This window comes from Lonchura striata, chromosome 8, assembly GCF_046129695.1.
Source record: "Lonchura striata isolate bLonStr1 chromosome 8, bLonStr1.mat, whole genome shotgun sequence".
NCBI lineage: Eukaryota > Metazoa > Chordata > Aves > Passeriformes > Estrildidae > Lonchura > Lonchura striata.
The window spans coordinates 2140378-2160919 of NC_134610.1; the positions used below are offsets into that span (position 1 = coordinate 2140378).

General features: G+C 45.7%; 1 protein-coding gene across 1 annotated transcript in view; it reads right to left on the bottom strand.

Moving 5' to 3' along the window:
- The window catches only part of LYPD6 (LY6/PLAUR domain containing 6), a 29176-nt gene extending 18964 nt beyond the window's left edge, over positions 1 to 10212 (bottom strand). The window contains exon 1 of the mRNA XM_077784819.1: positions 10059 to 10212. The gene's annotated coding sequence lies outside the window, so the exon portion shown is untranslated. The remainder of the gene's footprint in view (positions 1 to 10058) is intronic.
- Between the last annotated feature and the right edge of the window lie 10330 nt (positions 10213 to 20542).

Below are 20542 nucleotides of genomic sequence, written 5' to 3' on the forward strand. Positions count from 1 at the left end.
AAATCCTCCCCTGTGAGGCTGGTGAGGCCCTGGCCCGGCTGCCCAGTGGAAGTCAGGAAGATTTGCTGATATATTCCAAAATAAAGGACTCCAAAACCAGGTGGAAACCTGAAATTCCCTGGAGCAGACGCTTCAGCTGCTCTGTTTTCCTTGAAATCAGCAGGAAAGCTCCCACTGGCCTCAAATCCCAGCTCCAGAGGGAAACTGAGGCCTGAGTGGGGGCGATGCCTTGGGAACAAGGCTGGAGAGAGCCACAGAATAAACAGGGATTTATTAAAGGATTTATTAAATTGATCTCCTCCATGGATCCACCTTGGGCAGCACCAGAGCCCAGCCAGGGCTGCACCCAAATGACCCAAAATGGTCCCAAAAAATGGATGATTGGTCACAAAATGATCAGTTCTGCTCCACTGGCACCTTGGAGTTCATTGTCCCATTCCAGCTCCAGCCCAGGCAGTCCCACCCTGCTTGTTTTTCTCTCTCCAGCCCACGCTGTTTGTGCTCCTGGGCTGAGATTTGGATCATTTGGGTGCCCAGCTGGAGCAGGAATTGTTTTGTCTCCCTGCCCACCAACACTGGATGTGAAGCTCAGAGCTGCACACCAAAGCAGCACAGAGCCTGAAAAATATCAAAACTAAACCTGAGGACTGAGGGAGAAGAGCATCCTCCTGCAAAGGCTGAGTGGGAGCAGCTCCCACAGGACCCAGATCCTGCAGAAATCTTGGAATCTACCCAAAATCCTGACCCCTCCTCCCCCCAGTGCAGCTCTACACATAAACTCATAACCGAGGCCACAGCTCTGAGCACCACAATCCCTAAATTAATTAATTTGGGCTCCCAAGGTGCTGTACAACCTTCTCCTGTTATGACAGACTTGCAGATGCTTCACATTTTTCATTGATGACCAGGGGCTGGTTTGTGGCGCTCCGAGCCACGCTCTGTGCCAGGGGTATGAGGTCATGGAGCTGAAGCTCTGACTCCCTGCCACATCCAGCTGGGATCTTACAAGAAGCCAACATGAGCTTCCTGTGCAAAACTGGGAACAAAAGAGCATTTTTCCAGCAGTTCCCCCAGGATCCATAGGAATCTCAATGTCCAGCTCCAGGCACAGATCCCATTTTATCACCCCACCAGCTCTGGCACGGAGCAGAAACCCAGTGTGGGCTCCTCTGGGATGTGGCTGAGACACAGAGAGGTCCTGGCAGGGCACGGAAAGGTCCTCATTTCCCAAACCTGGGACACACAGAATGGGGTGGGAGATGCAGCCTCCAGCCACAGCTGGAGACGCAATGGGATGCTTTGGGTGGGAAGGGACCTGGGGATCATCCAGCTCCAACCTGGGCACCTGCCACCATCCCAGGCTGCTCCAGCCCGGCCTGGGGCACTGCCAGGGATCCAGGGGCAGCCCCAGCTTCTCTGGGAATTCCAGCCCAGCCAGGAATCCTAATGAAAATGGGGAAAAGAGGTGACAGACACCCAGAGCTCCACACCTTGCACAGGGACAATTTGGTGCAGGGTCCAAAGCACCCAACCTGTCCTAATCACCTTGAGCTCATTAATTTACAAAGCTTCGGCCCAACTCTCGGGGCTGGCAGATGATCAAGCTCTTAGTGGATGTGATTCAAACTAATCCACTAAAAGGCATTTAATTCCAGCGAGGAAATCAGGACTTTTCAATTATTAGAAGTGCTAAAAAAGTTTTACTGCCAGCAGACTTTCAAGGCGAGGGGAGAAACGAGGCCCAGCTCCATCCACGGGGGGTTCCCACCTCAAATCCCACCACCAAATCCCACCCCATGGATCCTCCAGTTCCCTTTCGCTGCAGACAGGGAAAAAGCAGCTGGATCCAGCCTGTGGTGCTGCTTATTTTCCCCTTTTCCATCCTTCAGATCCCATTTTCAGTACGGGAAAGAGAGGATTTTGTCAAATTAAGCAACTTCTGATTGGATCCATCAGGGCATTTGGCCAGGCTGGAAGGGAAGGGAAGGTTGGGAAGTTAATGAATATTCCACGATGGGAACATCCTCCAGCTACCTCAGCCAAGGAAAGCCTGCACTCCCATCAGGACCTCACTAGACACCAAAAAACCCAAAAATCCCAAAATCCAACAGAGAAAGAAAGAGATAAAACTTTTAACTGTCCCAAACGTGAAAAAAAATGGAATTACAAACCAGGACAAGACCCAAAGTTGTAAAAATCAACTTCCTCAGACATGGGGCTCAGACATTGGAGCTGGGAATGTTGCTGATAAACTGCTCAAGATTTTTATTTTCCAGTTCCAAAAAGCCAAGGCCTTGTTGTCTGAACACCAAACCAAACAACACCAAATGTCATTTCCAGATAAAATATTTCAGTGGATATAAAACTCAAAGCAGGATATAAAACTCAAAGTGGATAGAAAACTCAAATTCATTAATTTAACAACACTCTTGGTTGCCTCAATTAAAATTTGCTCCATAAAGCAATCCCACAAAAAAAGGCTCCTGAGGACAAAAACCACTAAAAAAAACACCCCTTTCTCTTTTCCCACTTAAATATTAGATCGAAACCCAAGGTAGAAGCTGTTTAAAATCTCTGTTATCTGGAAAAAATGAGAAGATGGTGATATTAATTTTTAAAACATTGTTAAATGCCCCAAAGATGCTTTGTACCCTATTAAATGTTTGAGCAGTGCATGGTTTGGTAGATACAAGCTGAAAACAATTTAATAGCAGTGAAACTTCCATCCTCAGAATGCAACTGAAGAAAACAAATTTAAATCCCTCTCCATCGTTGAAGGCCAGAGGACCAATATAGAGATTTCTGTATTTGTGTACAGGTTTTATAGAGTTATAGAAAACAGATATTTTAGGGGGATAAAATAGATATTTTAGGTGGATAAAATAGATATTTTCGATGTATTTTTTATATATTTATCTACGGATGGACACACACTCATCGCCCAGCAGACACAGGAGGTAAAATGAGGACGACAAGGCCACTTAACCTTTCCTTGGGGTGTGAGGAACCCGCGACGTTTTCGCTCCCCACAAACCTCTCCTCCTTCCTACCCCCATGGACACCCCAAAAAACTCTTCTCCACGAAATAACCTCCTTGGGAAAACCTCCAGGAAATCCCAGTGGGTATCCCAAACTGGGCACCTATGGATGGATCCCAACCCCCCCGTGGATCTTCCTGGAGAGGGCTGGAAGCTCCTTAAGAGCATGGAGACATCTCAAGAGGTTTTAACTCTTAATATCTGCAGACTGGCATCTGCTTCCCCGGCAGTTTAGCCCCAAATGTACGTCTGGGAAGAAGGAGAGCCCTAAAAGCAGGCGGGATTTCTATGAAATCCAGCCCTGCACTGCTTTGGCTTTAGAATCTTGTTATATGAGCACAAAAATCCCAGGAAAACAAACTCCCTTTGGAGAAATATTGAGGGTTGGGAAAGGCTGGTCGGGCACAAAAGCAAAGAGTTTGGTAGGTGTGGAGAAAATGAAAGGTGCAAAAATAAAATCAACGCTGTTTAATATTCAAATATAGATAGTAAGTAACACAACAGAATAGGCCAGATTTGTATTAAACACAGAGTAATTAGTAAAAAAAAAATTAAAAAATCTAGAAGTTCAAATGGTCTGATTTATTTCCTATATTTAGATTTACCACAAGCCTTTTGTGGGGACACTCAAATATCATTTCTACAAATACACAGATCGACTCTAAATAAACTGCACGTGCAGAGCCCCTGTTAAATCAATATTTGGGATGTGGAATCCAAGTGCTGCTGTTTGGGATTCTGGCCAGGAAAGGCCACGAGACCCCGTGGTTGAGCAGCAGATGCACAGAGCGAGGTCTGGAGATGCTGACATTCCATCAAGGGCTCCCATTCTTCTGGGGACAAGAGCCATTGTTCCCTGTCCCACCAGGGATCGTGGGGAAGCACATCTGCCCGGATTTATTTTATTAATAAATAATTAATAAGTGGGTTTTTTTCAAGTTTTTTAAGGTGTTTCATTCAATTCCTCAAAAATAACTTCTGAAGGGCAATCTGACGGAATTTGCTTGGTTTATTCAAAAATTGTGTTTGCTGATGTGAAACAACAAATCAATTAAAATCCGCAGGAGCTGGCAAAGAGAAATCCAGAGGTTTAATGGAGAATATTTTGGTTTGATTGTCCTTCTCCTTCCTACCGACCTCATTTTCAGGTGACTTTGTGGCACGTATTTATGGCCACGAAGTAATATAGTATAACTCCACTACTAGTGGAATTATACTATATTATATATATATATTATATTATATTATATATATTTTATATTTTTATATGTATATATATATATATAGTAGTATAACGCCACCTTCTCTTCCAGACACACAATATTTACATTAAAAATCCATCCTACAGCTGATGAATCTCCAAAAATGAGCTTGTCAAGCCCTTTTCTCCCCCAGCCAGACCCAAAAATTCCTGATTTCCCTAACAGGAGCCTGAATTTTGTGGCACGGAATGAGCTGAAATCACTCTGGCAGCAGAGCTGGAAAACACAGGACTCACCCTGCGAGGTGATTCCAGCTGGGAATCTCTGCCTGGATAAAGGAATGATAACACTGAAAGGCAACAGGGACCGAGTTAAAAAATTCCTATTTTAAATTTTTTAATTTTTAAAAATTTTTAAAAATTTCCCATTTTTAACTCAGCTGTTTCGGAGGAGAACGTAATGAGTAAGTAAATAAATAAATTAATTAATAAGGACTAACAGCAGCAGTTCACAAAATTTCCGGAGAAAAGATATTTTTGAGGGCTTTTTTAAAAACTGCCCCAGGGCACTTAAAAGTCCACATTTGATGAGCTCAAAATTAGGCAAGATTAGGAGTGTGCAGCCTTCAGCATTTCTGGATATAAACCACCAGGAAAACACTCTCCTTCCACAACTTCCCCTTTTCCAGATTCCTTTTATTCCCTGCACTGCAAACCAATCCTGAATCCCAATAATTTCCTCTGTTAATCTGGTTTTACACTTTATTTTTATTAGGTTTTTTTAGCGCAGTAACTCCTTCCTCGGGACAAGCCCCAGGAATTCTGCAAGCTGCCTGCTGCTGCAATATTTCCCTTCCCATTTTTCCAGGCAAATCCACAGGGATCATCCCACAGCGAGTCAGGCACCTGCCTGGGAGTCGTAATTTGTCTGCACAGCAGCTCAGGAGATGAAAGCAGAGCCACACAAAAGCTCAGGACTGACTGATAGGAAATAATTGCAGGCAGAATTCCAGGAGAGGAATTGATGTAATTCTATTAAAGGCATTTGTAGAGGAAGAGAATGCAAAAAAAAAAAACAAAAAACAAAACAAAAAAAAAAAAAAAAAAAAAAAAAAACAAAACAAAAAAAAACCCACTAAAATTTAGATAGAACGCACACAGATTTGGATAAAATACAGGAATAATTGGCATTAAACACATAAAAGACATAAAAAGGAAAACATGATAAAATTTTAATTATAAGTGAGGTACTTCCTCTCATCTTTTCCTATCACATTAAGCAGTTCATGTAGAATAGTTAGCAGTTTATATGGAATACTTAGCAGCTTATATAGAATATTTAGCAATTTATGTAGAGTATTTAGCTATTTATATGGCATATTTAGCTGTATATATAGAATATGTATTAGTTTTTCTAGAATAAACTAGATATTGCTAGAACTAAACTAGATATCTATCTCTAACTAGATATCTACATAAACTAGATATCTAGAATAAACTAGATCAATTGCTAGAATATTTAGCAATTTATGTAGAATATTCAGCAATTTATATAGAATATTTAGCATCTTACATAGAATATTTAGCAATTTATATAGAATATTCAGCTGTATATATAGAATACATACTAGTTTTTCTAGAATAAACTAGATGTTGCTAGAACTAAACTATCTCTAACTAGATATCTAAATAAACTAGATATCTAGAATAAACTGGATAAATTGCTAGAATATTTAGAAATTTATGTAGAATAGTCAGCAATTTATATAGAATATTTAGCAGTTTATATAGAGTATTTAGCTATTTATATGGCATATTTAGCTGTATATATAGAACACTTACTAGTTTTTCTAGAATAAACTGGATATTGCTAGAACTAAACTATCTCTAACTAGATATCTAAATAAACTAGATATCTAGAATAAACTGGATAAATTGCTAGATTATGTAGAATAGTCAGCAATGTATGTAGAATATTTAGCAATTTATATAGAATATTTAGCAACTTATATAGAATATTTAGCAACTTACATAGAATATTTAGCAATTTATGTAGAATAGTCAGCAATGTATATAGACTATTTAGCAACTTACATAGAATATTTAGCAATTTATGTAGAATAGTCAGCAATGTATATAGAATATTTAGCAACTTATATAGAATATTTAGCAATTTATATAGAATATTTAGCAATTTATATAGAATATTTAGCAACTTACATAGAATATTTAGCAATGTATAGGAAATTAGGAAGCCCCTGGAAGAGCTTACTCAGGAATACACAGCAGCGGAGCAGCAGGAGGGGAATTTTATGTCATCATCCCAAATCCATCCCAACTGGGAGGATTTCCTGAGTTCCCCAGCGCGGCCAAGCGCGGGGAGGAGGCCGAGAGCATCTGCAGCATCCCCTGGCAGAGAGCCCCACTCTTAACTGCCTGCCCTGGCACTGCCCTGGCACTGCTGGCACCCCAGAAATGGGAATATTGTGGATTCCCAGGGAATCACTGGAGAAGGGGCTGAGCTGGGATCACGTAGGCACACTGGGCCATGAACAAACGGCCGTTTATACTGGATTTTCTGCCTCATTTTAACACGTGCCAAGGGATAAGCCGTGGGTTTATTGGGTGTACAGATGTCCAAAATAGATTTTTAGGGGGGTTAACAATACCTTATTGTTGGTGGGGAAGGAGTCCTGCCTCCAGACACACATTTCTCCTCTGAAGCCCATAAAATTTCCACAGCAGGTTTATAAAAACTCAACCAGGGACAACAAAGTGGGCAGGGAAGAGCCCAAAGAGCGGCGCTGATGGAAAATGATGATTATTTCTAGGAACATATGGCCACGGAGGGATAAGGACCCTGCTCCTCTCTGAGTAGGTCACACCACGCCACAAAAACCACAGAAAACTCACCAGGGGCAAAGCGGGTCCAGGACAGGAAAAAAAAAATTGAGGGGTTGTTCACTTTGTAGGAAAAAAGATGGAATTGCAGCAAGTCTTGTTGCTCAAACTACCAAAAAAAAACAAAAACCCTTTTAAAAAGTGGTGGTAGAATCATGGGTTGTATTTGTACGTTTGCTCTTGCTTCCCATTACAGCACAAGGAGGGATTGTCTGAGGTGGCAAAGAGCCACCAGAAATCCTACCTTGCCACCTCCTTTTGGAGCCAAGATCTCTTTCCAAAGGCAGATCCCAATCAGCGAGGCGGACACAGCACCTTTCACCCAGGGCTGAAATAACAGTTTGTTCTCGAGCTAAATGAGTTCATTTTCATGAAATAGGTCTCCCCCGAGTGAGCCAGACCATCAGCAGCACCAGCAGACACTCCCAGCTCTCCTGAGCTCTCCTTGGATCTCTTGACCCCAAGGACTCGCTCTGCCCACTCCATCACATCAATCCAACAGACATCAGGAGCAAAACGGGGCAGGAAAAGGAGTGGGGTCAGAACTTCCTGCCCTCAGGTCCTAAAAATCATCTTGAGGGATGCCCAGCCTTTATTTTTAGTGCTCCTTAAACCCCTTTTTCACCCAGGCCGTGAGAAACTGGATGGATCGACAAATCGTGCGATGCAACTTGGGTTTCCATTGGAAAACCCCGAGCCTGCAGGGCTGCAAGCAAATAATTTATTCCGTTTCCAAGCTGCGCTGTAACTTATCCTTCACTTTTACACCAGAGAGTGGCAGGAAATCAGCCCGGAGATCAGACACGCGAGCGCCGAAGAACGGGGCCGGCGGATCGCTGACGCATAAATCAAGTTTTAGATTTACAGGGAACAAGCCTCCCACTGTAACGCGGCCAGGAGGACTTTTCAGATGTTTTTATGTCAGCACTGGCCTAAAAAATCACCCAGTGGGGATGGGAAGGGTTGGATTCCCTCCCTGCCAGCACCTCCTGGGGCTGTAGGGTGGCAGAGGGGTTAGACACGAGGGCAAGCCTGGTTAAACCCCATCCTCGGTGTTTGCATAATTGATGAGTGGATGTTGGGAATCATTTTATCCCAGCAGTCCTAATGAGTTAAATCACTTTGGGATCCTCCGTCTCACCGAGGATTTGTTTTCGGCTCGTCGCGCCGCCGAGGAAACGCGGATCTGGTGGAGGAAACTCATCCCCACCCCTCGTCCCTGGCAGGGCTGAACCACACTGACCACAGCCAAGCAAAAATACCAAAATTTGTATTTTTCTGTGCTGCTTCCAGCGCTGATTGCAGAGGGAGCGGCACCACCGAGTTTCCACAGCAGGAAAATAACGCACGGCTCTGAAATCCGTGAGGCTGGAGCAAGCCTGACCTCCAGACAGCACCAGCACCAGCCAGGTCCTCCTAACTCAGTGAAAAATGGCTTTTTCACAGCAATAAAAGGAGGGAAAAATCCAGCAGAAGTTGTTCTAAAGGTGGCACCAGGGATTTCCACCACTTCCCCCTGGCATCTCTGTGGTTTGCACCAATTCCCACAGAACGAGCACTCTGAAGTGACAGAATAAGTGGTTTTTTTATATATAGAAAATGCATTTATTGTGCCAGTTCTGCCCCACTGGAGTTCCCAACCCATCAGCCCAGCAGCTGGTGTGGCCTGAAAATGAATCTTGAAGTGATTTTGAGAAACGAGCCACAGCCTGGGCTCGTGATACTGGAAAAATCAACCAGTGTGGATTACAAATGATGGATATTCCTGCAGGGATTCCCACAGTTTGGGCAGGTTTTTCATACCTTCCCGTGCCCATTGCCAAGTAAAAATTCCCAAAATACAGCACAAATTATGTGCATATGGAAAAAAATTATCCAGCTCATTGTATTGGCAAGTGATAGTTAAGAATAGAATATAATAATTATTAAGACAGTGGTAATATTCCCTCCGCTTAAGCAGGAAAGAGCACACACGCTGGCTGCAACTGGAACCACAATTATTTATCTATGAAATTAATTTAATTTTTAATTTAATCTAATCCAAAACTAGGCTGGATGGGGCTTGAAGCAACCAGGGGAAGGCGTCCCTGCCCACGGCAGGGATTGGAATGGGATGAGCTTTAAGATCCCTTCCAACCCATAATATTCCATGATTGTTTAGAGAAAATATTCATGATTTTCCAGTGTTTTTAATTAACAGGGAAGAAGAGCAGGAAGCTCTTTAGAGCAGCAGCAGCAGCAGCGTGACTCTCTTTTATTACCGACAAATACAATTATTCCCTTTGCTTTCATTCGGAAAACAACTTTTGAAGAGCCCCATTTCCATAAAGAGGCTCTCAGGAAAATAAAAAGAAAATAGAAATAAATACAACCACCCTCCCAGCCTGCTGCCAAACCCCGGAGCCCCGCTGGGGAGCGGGGCAGGACCAGCCTGGGAGCGCCTCCATCACCTCTGCGGAGCCAAAACCACCGGAGAACCCTCTCTTTTTGGGGGCTGTGACCCCAAAAAACAGGGAGTTGGGGGGACAAGGGGGTGCTTGGAAGGGAAGGGCGGGTTCCAAACACGGGGGGCTCCTGGAGAATCCCCCCGGGGCTCGTCCCGGGGCTCATCCCGGGGCTCGTCCCGCGGGGCCGGTTCTGCTGCTGGAGGGGAGCGACGGGTCCCCAGATCCGGCTGGAATGGCCGAGCCGGGGCTGAGCGAAGGGAAAATGAACATTTTTTTCCCTTTAACCCCGCACAGGCACGCGTTTGTTTTGCTGAGCACGTGTCAACCCGAGCGACTTCTCGACTGAAAATAATAATCGCCTTTTTTCCGCTGTAACAATGGAGAAAACAAGAGGGAAAACAAGAGGGGAAACAAGAGGGAAAAGCGGTAGAAAGAAGGGATTTGGGGGGTTAAACAGACACAGGGACGTACCTTTGCCGCACGGATTTTCCAGGCGCTGGCTCAGGGATTTTCCATCGCTCCCTCGGCGGCCGGGGCAGCCCGGGAGCCGGGAATGCGGGATCTGGGAATGCTGGAGCTGGGAATGATGGAGCCGGGAATGATGGATTCAGGGATGCCGGAGCCGGGAATGATGGAACCGGGAATGCTGGATCCGGGGATGTTGAAGTCGGGAATGCTGGATCCGGGAATGCTGGATCCAGGGATGCTGGAGCCGGGAATGTTGGATCCAGGGATGCTGGAGCCGGGAATGTTGGATCCAGGGATGCTGGATCCAGGGATGCTGGAGCCGGGAATGCTGGATCCAGGGATGCTGGAGCCAGGGATGCGGGAGCAGGCTGGGCTCGCCGGCTCATGGAGCGGCAGCGCCCGCTCCGCTCCGCTGGCAAGGCGAGATTAGGATCTCCGGCGGGCAGGGAATTGTGCTGAGCTCCGGCTTTCCTTGGTGCTTCATTCAAAACAAGATTTTACTCCGCGCTGGTGTGGACGCATCAAACAATCAGCGGGTTTGTTCCAGAAAGGGGAAAAAAAAAAATAAAAATCTATGGATAGCAAAGGACGAGCTCAAAAGCACAGAGAGTCAGCAGCCGAGGAGGAGAGGAATCCTGCGAGTCAGGAGCAGCATCCCAGGGTGAACCACAAGCATTCCAGCCTGTGGGATTAGTTTATTCCCGTTTTTCCTCTCTTGCCCAGTTCGTGCTCCAGCCCCGGCGCTGAATCAGCGGCTCCAGCCCGGAGCTCCGGGAAGCTTCACCCGGGCAGAGCTCCGGGGCTGCGGGGTTTCATCCCGTGCCAGCTTCCCGAGCGCTTCGTTATCTCTGCTGCTCGCAGGTTTTCAGGACCTTCATGAGGTTTATCACGTCTGTGTCCCGGCAGGCTGAGCTCAGAAAATCCCCCTCGTGTTTCCAGACCGTGACATCACATCGCAGCTCGGCTAAGTGGCTTCGAGATAACAGGCGATGCCCCCTCCCTCCCTGAGAATTCCGAGATAAAAACGTTGAAGAAGGGCAGTTTGCACACACACGGGCTGAGGTTTAACAGCACGGCTTTTAATTTCTTTCGGGACATTAATTAGTCATGCAGAAAGTATTCAAAATAGAAAGCGTGCAAACCAGAAAGTATTCAAACCAGAAAGTAAAGTATTCAAACCAGAAAGTAAAGTATTCAAAACAGAAAGTAAAGTATTCAAAACAGAAAGTATTCAAAACAACCTGAGCACGAATTCATAAAAAATCATGACTATGAAACCAGCACTGGCTGCCAGCTGAGAGCTGCTCCGAAAGGCAGGAACGCTCTTGGGAGAAGCTCCAGCGCCTCTCTCCCACTGCCATCCTCACTCCCAGCACACAAATCAGGGGCAGCACCGGTCCTTCCTGCTCCCTGCTGCTCCTGCTTCCTCTTCCAATGTTTTTGGGAAGAGCATCTCCAACGTGGAACCTCCCCCAGACAGGTCTGAGGCGTTCCTGACCTCTGGGTTTCGAGCGCTGCCACGCGCTCGCTCCTCTGCATGATGGCATTTGTCATCACAGAATCCCAAAATATCCCCAGCTGGAAGGGATCCACAAGGATCACCCAGTCCAACCCCTGGCCCTGCACAGGATGCCCCACAAATCCCTCCAGAGAGCGTTGTCCTGGAGCTCTGGCAGCCTTGGGCTTTGCCCATTCCCTGGGGAGCAATTCCAGTGCCCCACAACCCTCTGGAGGAAGAATATTTTCCTAAAATTCTCTCTGTTGACATAAACATTTATCACTCCTTGAAAAAGCTGCAAAGTCTGATTCAAATCTGTAATTAATTGCTTATTATTTACCTACACGGCTTCTCAGAGATGTCCAGATTTTCCTCTTAGGTTTACTAAGGTATAAATATTAATTTAAAAAATTCCTTAGGCTTTTGCATGGAAAATGCTGTGGAATTGAGCACTGAGTCAGGCTCGAGGACAGACCTCCTCAGACCACCGTGTCCCAAAATTCAGATAGAGGCTGGAGGATGAAGGACTTGAAAAAATTACTGGAATGAGGCTGAGAACAACAGGGAATGAATCGAAAGTTTTGGGAAAAGCTTTAAGGGGATAAGGAACAATCTCAGCGAGGGCAGGGAAGGATCCCTGTCCTTGCCCTGCTGCAGGAGCAGGACTGGGGTGGTTCTGGACCAGGAACTGCTCAGGCAGGAGATTTAAAAGCCAGATCTGGGTGTCAGGACTGAGTCAGGGCTGGGCGTGGAGGACCAGAGCTCAGCGCTGAGCAGGCACTGGGATGGAGAGGGCAGGAACTGGGAATTCCATGTGGGAAAGAAGCAACAGCAGCCCCAGAGACAGGGCATTGTTTGGGCCAAGAATTCCAGAATCCCGATAGGTTTGGGTTGGAAGAGACCCTAAAGCTCATCCCATTCCACCCCTGCCATGGGCAGGGACACCTCCCTCTGTCCCAGGCTGCTCCAACCTGAATTCCTCCCTAAAATCCAATTTAATCTCCCCTCTTTTAGCTAAAGGAAGCATCTCCCTGGATTTTGTCAGGTGGCAGCTGTGGAAGTGGCTGAGGCACAGCAAATCTTCAGCGGTTCACTACAGAGGGCGGTGGCAGCCGACCTCATCCCAAAAATAGATGGGCAGGGAAAGAAATCTCCTTTCAGAGATTAGGAGAGTGGAACAGACCCTGAGCATTGCTGACAGATGGTGGACACCCTCCTGGCTCAGCTCAAATCATCCATCAGACCCAAAATCCTCACCTGACGCATGGCATTTAATAACACACCCTTAATTATTTCCATATTTATCCCCAGGAACAGAACAGAACAATCTGTCTGCTGCTCTCAGAGCCTGTGAATCATCCCCACGAATCAATCAGAACAAAACAAGGAGCTTTAGTGAGAGGGAGCAGTGAGACAGCATCAGGAACAGCAAAAGTTTGACAGAAATCAAGAAATCCCAACCCAGAATCAGGATTAACAAGGGCTGTAAATCTTGGGGAATGCTACAAAAGCCTCGTGGTCCTGCAGGGAGATTAAGAGGTCAAAATGTCTCATTGAGAAGGTTCAGACCCAAAATCCTCACCTGACGCACGGGATTTAATAACACACCCTAATTATTTCCATATTTACCCCCAGGAATAGAAGAGAACAATCTGTCTGCTGCTCTCAGAGCCTGTGAATCATCCCCACGAATCAAAACAACCAAAAGGAGCAGCCAGGCTCTGGGACAGCATCAGGAAGAGGAAAAGTTTGACAGAAATCAAGAAATCCCAACCCAAAATCGGGATTAGGAGGGCTGCAAATTTTGGGGAATGCTACAAAAGCCTCGTGGTCCTGCAGGGAGATTAAGAGGTCAAAATGTCTCATGGAGAAGGTTCAGATGAATGAATTTATCCCATCAGGATCCCCAGGAGTGAAGCCCTCCCTGCCTGTGTGTGCATGCACAGGGAGATTTCAAACCTTTGTGGGAAACCCCATTGTGAAAAGGACTTGTGAAATCACGTCAGTCGTGGAATAAATTGTGAATCCTTTTAAGACTCCCTTACAGAGGTGGGGATTAAAGGGAGTAATTGATGTCAAGCCTTAAAAAAACAAAAAAGCTGGGTGATTCTTTGGGAAAGACATTTCTCTCTTCTCCCGAGGAGCAGCCACGTGCTGAGTCTGAGCCCTGATTTGGGGTATTTGGGGCAGCATTTACAGAACAGCCCAGGAAGTGTTGGGAGCCTGGTGCTGAGAATATTCGATTTTTGTACTGCCAGGAGAACTCTGCACTGACCTGAGGCCCTGGAGAAGGTTCCAGAATGGAATGGCAGAGCTGGGATTGTGGGGGTGGAGTTTGGATAGAAGTGTGAGATATCACAGGGTGAAAACTCAGAATTTAAGGGTTTAGAATATAGGAATATAAATAAAGCAAGGTGGAGGTTTTAGGGTGGAGGCTGGACCTTCTTCTTCTTCTTCTTCTTCTTCTTCTTCTTCTTCTTCTTCTTCTTCATCATCTTCTTCTTCTTCTTCTTCTTCTTCATCATCTTCTTCTTCTTCATCATCATCTTCTTCTTCTTCTTCTTCATCTTCATCTTCATCTTCATCTTCATCTTCATCTTCATCTTCATCTTCTTCATCCTCATCTTCTTCTTCCTCATCTTCTTCTTCATCATCTTCTTCTTCATCATCTTCTTCTTCTTCTTCTTCTTCTTCTTCTTCTTCTTCTTCTTCTTCTTCTTCATCTTCTTCTTCTTCATCTTCTCCTGCTTCTTCTCCTCCTTCTCCATGGTTTTGATTGGTTCTGTGTAATTGGATAAAAAAGTCCCCATTGCAGGCACGGGTGTTTGGTTATTGAGTTAAAAGTGAAAATAATTCAGGTGTCATTTCTTAATTGGACAGTTTATCCTTAAAAGGCCTTGGAGAGAGAGAGATGGGCTCCATTTTTAGTTTGTTAGGGTGAAGTGCTGCAGAACTCAGGGTCTGTGAGACTGCAACATAAATAAAAACTAATAAACATCTGAGTCCCAACAAGAAATCCCATCTCACACATTTAATCCTTGGCAGAAAAGAAGCAAAGACTCCGCAAGCGCTGGGGTGCCTCAAACTGGGAAATCCTGGAGCATCAAAATCCAGTTATTAACAGCAAATATGAACTCATCAATTTAAAAATATCACATGAAATAATCAATGCTCAGAGAGGGCAGCTCCAGCTCTGCTGAGAACAAATCCTGGCGTTGTCCTGCTGCTGGGGGACATCTGCTCCTTCGGGATGGGCTTGGAGGGCTGTGGCTGTGCCTTCGGGCACTCGGCAAAAATAGAATTTCATTTCCACACCTCTGCAGACGCTCCCTCAGTGGCCAGGAATGAAGCCCAGAGTGTGTCCCAGGCTCTGCAGCTCAGCCCTCGGCTCCCGGGCCAGCTCTCAATGGCTTCGATTCACGTCTAGCTCGGGGTGGCTCATGAATGCTCAGCTCGTGGCTCAGGGAGATGAAAGCTGGATTTTTTTAGTTCAATCAGCTGCTGGAAATGATTCCTCAAATTCCCCATAAACACTGGGGAAAGAGCTAAATTGGGACTGTGATAATTTAATTCTCTGCTCACCAGACCTAGTCTGGTCTAGCTCAAAGCTGGGCTTTATCTGTGTCTCAGATCAGCAATTCTGCTGTTGAGTATAATTTATAATTACTATTTATAGCTCTCCACTATCAGCACCAAACAAAACACGTCTGACTAAATGAAATTTTAATGTATCCTCATTTTCAAAAGCCTTCTGCCACTTTTAATCCCATTTAAACCTTTGCTGAAGCAAAGAGCACCCAGCATTTGGTGTTTCTGGAAAAACAGTTTGGTTATTGCAGGTAATCCCTGAAGGGGGATTAATTTTTTATAAACCTTTGGATTTAGACCAAGATTTTGGAGCACAAAGCACCTTTGGGCTGGTAGAATTGGGGCTGGGTGTTGGAGCAGCCCTGAGGAGAAGGATTTGGTGGATAAGAGGGTGGATATGACCCAGCCCTATGTGCTAACTGAATCCCAGAAATCCCAGAGCTGTATCCCAAGATTTTCCAAATTATGGTCCTCCAGGTGTCCCCTAATTCCTCCAAACCTCAGGAGCTGAGGTGTTTGCGTGCTGACCCAGGGAGCACCACCAAGACCCAGCAATGCCACAAGAAAGAGCCCAAAATCGACATCAAAATATTAAAATTTACATCCAAGAAACGCTGTCAAAATATTAAAATTTACATCCAAGAAACGCTGTCAAAATATTAAAATTTACATGCAAAATATGGAGTTCGACACTTCGAGCTCAAAATTTGCCACCAAAATTCCACCAAATGATGTTTTTTGTGGGAGAAGATTCCATGCCAGCATGGAATGGAGATGAATCCCAAGCTTGAGGTGTTTTACAGGGAAATTGCAAACGTGGGGTTGAGGTTCCTGCATGCACGAACGCTCCTGGGTTCCACCTGGAATTAGTGACATAATTAACAACATTTAATAACCTTCAACAGATACAGCCAGAAGGAGCAGCTTAAAGACTGAATTTTCCAGTCCTGGAGAAGGAATAAAAAGGAAAAATCCGTGGTGTTGCTGGTGTCCAGCATTGTTGATGACTTTCCCAGTGGTAAAACTGGAAATATGTTATTAAATCCCAGCATTTTGGGAAGAATGGGATAAACTGGGAATTCCCGTCTCCCTCATTTCACTTCCTGCCTTAAGAATCATTTGAACAGAGGAAAAAATTTAATAATTTTGAATTGTAATTCTATCCAGCTTAAAACCCCAACCAGCAAAGCACCTCAAAAATAAAAGGAATTCAGCACATCCCTTAATTTTCCATGACAATTCCCAAATACAATTCCTCTTGGACACCCCTGTGAGAGAAACTGGGTGATAGAACAAAACTTAACACATCTCTAGTTAAATTAAAAAACAACAACAAAAAAAGAATACCTGAAATAAAAAGGGAAATATTCCAGGGAAGAGTGAGGGAAGAAAGATGGGCAGGTGAAGGAAAGTTGGAGGGGAAAAATTGGAATATTTGAAGGGCACGGGGAAACATAACAAGGAGAAACAATTCCAGGTGTCCCAAAGAAGGTGTGGGAACGTGGAAATGTTCAAGGATGGGGTTGGAGGTTTGGAGGTGTGTGGTGTGTTTGAACAACACCCCACAATTTCTAAACTCCACTGCCAACGTGGCCCAAGGAGAACCAGATTTCAGCCAACAACTCACAGGGTGTTTTTCCTGCTCTGCCAGCCTTTCCTGGGCCAGGAAGAAAATTCCAGAGGCAGGGACGGAGCGTAGGAACTCCAGCTGTGAGATCTTGTGTTGGATGGAAAATGCTCCACAGAAGGAGCACTCCTGGATCAGCAGCAGCTGGAAAAAGCATGGAATGAAAAATAAAATAAAATAAATATATATATATGTATATAATTAATGGTGTAAAAATTTGTTCCCCACAATCTTTTTTTTTGCCAAAGAAGGGAGACAAATGCCAGGAATGAAAGAGGCCCTGTTTGTCTCTGGTTATCTGCCAGGACTTTAATTCCTAGAGTAGAAACTAAGAAGGAACTTAAGAAGAAGTGGGGTTGGAGCTTTTGTGGAATTTCTGGTGGAAAACTGGGAATGAAATCGATGGCTCTGTATTCCAGCCACTCTTCCTCTTGGATTGGCAGAAAAATGTAAACACCAGAGAGCTCCTGAGGGGTTTTGGACAATTTAGGAGGATTTCTTGCTGTTTTTCCTCTTTCCACCTGGAATTGAAGTTCTCCAGCAATAAAATTCAATTTGATTCAACCACAGCTGTGGATGTTCCACCCTGTCAGTGTCCAAGGCCAGGCTGGACGGGGCTTGGAGCACCTTGGGATAGTGGAAGGTGTTTCTGTCCATGCAGGGGTAGAATGGGATCAGCTTTAACTTCCCTTCCACTCCAAACCACTCTGGGATTCTGTGAAAATAAAATCAAATAAACAAAAGAAAGGGGGAAATCCACTGGGAAATCCTTTGCACCTCTTTAGAGTTAAGATGTGAATGGTCCAAACCGACATCTGTGCTCTTCCTACATTCCCAAAACACATAAAAAGCCTCCCTTGCTGCTGATGTCAGCTGGCTTTGAAAGCCCGCAGCAGATTTATTATTTCCTTTGGAAAAAAAAAAAAAAATGCACTTTGTTCTTCCTACGAGATCATTCCCATCAGCTCCAGCGTGCCAAAAGAAGCTGCTTTGGGAAGAAGCCAAGAAGATGGAGACAATGTGGGGGACCCTCAGCACAGATTATCTGTGGGCTAGGGGAGAAAATCTTGGTGCAATTCTGGATGTCTGCATTTGCTGCGAGTTAATGAGGAAGCTCCAGAGGTCTCATTAAGAGACGTCACTCCAAGATCCCATCTTTGTTTCCTTCATTTTTCCTTTAAGCTGCTCCCAAGCTGGCTGAAAAGGAATCTTTGTGAGAGCAGATGAGATAAACTTTGGGAATTTGAAGGCAAAGATGGCCTGGAGAGATTTGATGCAGTTGTTTCACTCTTGTGCTGATTGCTGACTGTGGCAGAGCTCTGAAAGCCCAGCTGTGTTTCCTTCCTGCTGTTCCAGCATCTTTTTGGGATGAGCAGAGAGTTCCTGGGATACAAATTCAATGCTGCACGAGTGGTGGACACCCCATCCCTGCAGGGATTTCAAAGCCACGTGGACGTGGCACTTGGGGACGGGGTCGGTGGTGGCCCGATGACCTCAGAGGGCTTTTCCAGCCTGGAAGGTTCTGTGGTTGAAGCGCTGCCATCCAGTCTGAGTTACCTGCCAGGAGCTTCCCCAGCAGGTTTGATCCCAGATCCCGTGGCCATTCCCTTTTCCTGGCTCACTCCTGGCATCCAGGACGTGCCCAACGTGCTCCTTTGTTCCCAGTGATGTCCCCTTTGGCTCCTGGCACTGCCACCAAACCAGGCTGGAGGACAAAGCTGGGACTTCCATTCCAGAGCTGAGCTGACCCCTTGCTCTGGAAGCAGTTCTGAACACAATTCCAGACTGGTTTGGCATCAAAGGGATGGTAAAGCTCATCCCATTCCATCCCAAGGGACACACCCCACTGTCCCAGGCTGCTCCAAGCCCTGTCCAGCCTGGCCTGGGACACTGCCAGGGATCCAGGACAGCCACAGCTTCTCTGGGAATTCCATCCCACCCAGGAATTCCTTCCCAGTCTCCCATCCCTCCCTGCCCTCTGGCAGTGGGAGCCATTCCCCGTGTCCTGTCCCTCCATCTCTTTTATATATATATAATATTACATAACATATAAATAATATTTATAACAACAACTTCACTTTCTCCCCAAAATTAATAGCAATTTCCAGGGAATTTCAAGTGAGAATTGTGGCACCACAGCTGTTCCAAGGCAGGCGATATTTGGAAGGATTTCTAACGAAGGACAAACACAATTTCTCCTCTCTCTTCCCCCTCTCTTCGTGTCCCAGGCACGGAGCCGAGCTGTCTGCTCCTCACAGAAACCAGAGGAGCTGGAAAATTGCATCAGGGCAGAGATAAATCCCTCACCTGGGAGAAGCTGGGATCCACAGGAGAGGCAGGAATGCGAGATGAGATCTCCCACAAACGCTCCCCGATAGTAACTGGGCAACACACAACGCTCCCAACCTGCACAATCCACTGAAATCCAGCCCTTGCCCTGCAGACGACTTGCAAAAGAGCTGCTTGCCCAATTTTTTTTTTTTTTTTCCCTCTTGGAATGCACAGATATCTTCAAAAAATTCTAAACGTGCTTTTGAGGTTCTTCCCTCAAAATTAAAAATTCAGATTTAATTTTTTTTTTTCAAATCTTCACTATTAATCTCAAATGGTGAATATGATTTATTGCTTCCTTGGAAGTGTAAACCTGTGGGAGTCAAACTCCTTTTCACACTTTTTCCTGCTGATAATGTTTTTTTGGCACATTTTCAAGCTCATTAGCTGCCACTTGAACGATTCTGTTCCTAAAATAGCACAGTGGAAACTCATTTTCTCCGGACTATTTTCATGCCAGAAAAGAATTTTCATCACCAAGATGACTTCATTGCACGAACAACAGAAAGGCTGAAAAAATAATTTCCTGCTCAGGGATCATGAAAGCAACGGGAAAACAGCAGCAGGAATGGGAGAGCCAAGGATTTTAATTGGGAATGGGAATGAGATGAAGCTCCCCAGGCTGGGACAGTGGAAGGTGTCCCTGCCATGGCAGTGGGATGAGTTTAAGGTCCCTTCCAACCCAACCCAACCCATCCCAACCCAACCCAACCCATCCCAATCCATCCCAACCCATCCCAACCCATCCCATCCCAACCCAACCCAACCCATCCCAACCCAACACAACACAACACAACCCAACCCATCCCAACCCAACCCAACCCAACCCAACACAACACAACCCAACCCAACACAACACAACCCAACCCATCCCAACCCATCCCAACCCAACCCAACCCATCCCAACCCATCCCAACCCAACCCATCCCAGCCCATCCCAACCCAACCCATCCCAATCCATCCTAACCCAACCCAACCCATCCCAACCCATCCCAACCCAACCCATCCCAACCCATCCCATCCCAACCAAACCCAACCCAACACATCCCAACCCATCCCAACCCAACCCATCCCATGTTCCCAGCATGGTTTTGGATTGGGATTCAATCCAGTCCATTGGAAAGGGAGAAAAGCTCTGGTGATCCTGATCTTCCCCAGTTCCCCCAGCCTCACGTTCCTCCTTTTTCCTGCTCTTCCCTGTGTTTCTCCTCCCTGGCCTGCTCCCCAGAACCTTCTGTCCTGCAGACACCCACACCCCCCCCCACGGATTTAGGGCAGGAAAGAGAAACAAAGGGCCTTAACCAGCAGAGAGGAAAAACATCAGAGGGAGGGAGAAGAAAGAGCAGAGCTCAAACCTCACAACATCAGAGAAAGGCCCAAGGGTGGGAGCTGCTCAGCCCACAGGCATTTCATTAACTCCGGTGAAATCTGGTTAAACAGACC